Here is a 2,500-nt window from a genome sequence, read left to right on the forward strand (position 1 = left end):
GGTGGGCGAGTACAGTGGATCCTAGATCGATCGAACAAGGTAACTTCGAAAACAAACTCCCGAATCTTTCCCAAACAGCTCTTCCATAGTTTTTCCAGTCCGCAGCAACGACTCAGGTTTGGATGGGCGAAATCACGACGGCAGCCACAAAAAAATGGATCTCCGACATCACACAACCCGACACACCTAAGTTTCGCGAGGCTCGGCCCCTCTTCCCCTTCGGATGTCCCCCTTCGGTACACCACCACATCATGCCATCCAGTCTGGAGCGTCGCCGACTCCCGTTGGCCAAGGTAGGGCCAACACAAGAGTAGCGGACGAACCAGTCATCTGGTCTTACCGGAGAAAGGGAGAGGTAGACTGCCACCACCAAACCCCACCCAAGCACACACCAGGCAGCAAAAAGCCATCATCCTAAAAGATGGTCCCACTTCACAAGACGAGGAGGTTCCCCGTCCTTCATTCCAACCCCAGGTGAGAACACACACACCCTTCTTTGCGATGGATAAAAGGCAAAAAGAGAGGGCAAAAAGCCAACGGCAAATTCCAACCAGACCCCCAGAGGCACACACCACAAAAAGTGAAGCCAGAGAGAGCCAGACAAAGAGAAGGATAGAGAGAGGGAGAGTTAGACCCCCGGAAGAGAATCATAGGTGCTGCGGCCTTTTTCGGGAATGTGACCAGGAAAGAGAGAAACCGACGAGGCCGATACACACATTAAAAATGAAAAAGTAACCATCACCGCGAAGGATTTTCCTCAAAAGACAAATCAGCAAGAAGTATGTCCAATCCTGGGGCCCATCGCCCCTCCAAATTAATGGAGGGGTCGGATAGAAATTTATAGAAATGTTACTTTTGTGAAACCCCTAGCCGACGAGAGAACTCTCACCGGTTTCGAAGTTCCATTTTCACATTCCGACCTGGGATGTTATGACTCCTCGGCCCACACTGCGAACGCGTCCCACACCCCTCCAAGTTTATCAGGAATTTCACCTGAGCTTGCAATAGAGATCGAGCGCGGTGGCGGTCACAGTGGTGGTCGACCAGGCGGAGCTTGAACGGCCTCGGCAAACACTTCTCCCCACCCTCCCAAATGAATGAGAGAATGGCTTGACAATACCGAGGCCATCGCCCCCCGCCAAAAATGGTTACTAGCTCTTGGGACTCGCTGCGACGTTACGCGTATCGGCACAAGACCAACCCTCTTTTTCCAGTCGCCCGCGCACCAAAAAAAATTTTGGCAGCGGGACTCACAATCCTTGACAGCCAGCTCACCATATAATACTCGGCGACCCTCCGCGGGACCTCCTCAGAGGGTCGCGTCGCCGGGAAACTAACCCCCACTCCTCACTGATCCAAGGTAACACGCCAGAAGTATCCAGGTAACCCCAGTAGTATCCAGGTATCCCCCTGCGAACGTCGGTACTGGGCTCAAAGAAGGCAGCGAGCAGTCGGGACCCGTAGGCACCGAGCAACCGTCACCCCCTCACGACTTTTCCCGAGACGCTTCAGAGGAACCCTTCCCCACATAGTACTCTCTGTGGGATTCGGCAGGCCCCCGTCCTACTGCACTAAGGAAGTTCCGAGACACACTTTTTTTGTGGAAGACCACCCACCCTCCCTGTCCTGCCTGCTATCCCCGCCGCGACTCCTGGTCCCGGCCCTCCTCCCCGACTTCCTCCTTGTCCCGCTGCGAGTCCCGGACCTCCTCCCCACTACCTACTCCCGCCGCGAGTCCCAGTCCCGGCCTTCCTCCTCCTCCTCCTCTTCCCTAGTCCCGGCGCGAGTCCCGGACCTCCTCCCCACTTCCTAGTCCCGTCGCGAGTCCCGGACCTCCTCCCCTCTTCCTAGTCCCGGCGCGAGTCCCGGACCTCCTCCTTCTCTTCCTTGTCCTGCCGCGAGTCCCAGTCCCGTCGCGAGTCCCGGACTTCCTCCTTCTCTTCCTTGTCCCGCCGCGACTCCCTAGTCCCGTGGCGAGTCCCGGACTTCCTCCTCCTCTTCCTTGTCCCGCCGCGACTCCCTAGTCCCGTGCGCGAGTCCCGGACTTCCTCCTCCTCTTCCTTGTCCCGCCGCGACTCCCTAGTCCCGGCGCGAGTCCCAGTCCCGTCGCGAGTCCCGGACTTCCTCCTCCTCTTCCTTGTCCCGCCGCGACTCCCTAGTCCCGGCGCGAGTCCCAGTCCCGTCGCGAGTCCCGGACTTCCTCCTCCTCTTCCTTGTCCCGCCGCGACTCCCTAGTCCCGGCGCGAGTCCCAGTCCCGTCGCGAGTCCCGGACTTCCTCCTCCTCTTCCTTGTCCCGCCGCGACTCCCTAGTCCCGGCGCGAGTCCCAGTCCCGTCGCGAGTCCCGGACTTCCTCCTCCTCTTCCTTGTCCCGCCGCGACTCCCTAGTCCCGGCGCGAGTCCCAGTCCCGTCGCAGAGTCGCGAGTCCCGGACTTCCTCCTCCTCTTCCTTGTCCCGCCGCGAGTCCCGACCTCTTGTCCCGCTCCCTTGCCCAAGTCCC

Source organism: Physcomitrium patens, chromosome 20 (assembly GCF_059467195.1).
Source record: "Physcomitrium patens ecotype Gransden chromosome 20, ASM5946719v1, whole genome shotgun sequence".
NCBI lineage: Eukaryota > Viridiplantae > Streptophyta > Bryopsida > Funariales > Funariaceae > Physcomitrium > Physcomitrium patens.